This window comes from Neolamprologus multifasciatus, chromosome 18 (genome assembly GCF_963576455.1).
Source record: "Neolamprologus multifasciatus chromosome 18, fNeoMul1.2, whole genome shotgun sequence".
In the NCBI taxonomy this organism is placed as follows: Eukaryota; Metazoa; Chordata; class Actinopteri; order Cichliformes; family Cichlidae; genus Neolamprologus; species Neolamprologus multifasciatus.
Window position 1 is genome coordinate 2,165,995 of NC_140456.1, and position 290 is coordinate 2,166,284.

The window sequence follows — 290 nt, forward strand, 5'->3', positions numbered from 1 at the left end:
AGAGATTAGGATTCCCTCTGCTGAAGCTGAAAACGAGTGCTTGTTAATTCAATCTGAGGATGTTAGTTAAAGGAAGCATTCATTTCTAAAAGGCTGGGTCAGGGCCGCTCATCTGCTTACTCACTATGTGGACTGAACAGAAAATAAGATCATGATGTACATTTAAAATCTGACCTCAGAAACCGGCTGGTGTGTCACTCAGACTCTTGTTTGCACTGGAACAGCAGCACTATGTACCGACCGTGTTAATACTGAGAACAATCAGCGTTGATGATCTTTGTTTGTGTTAC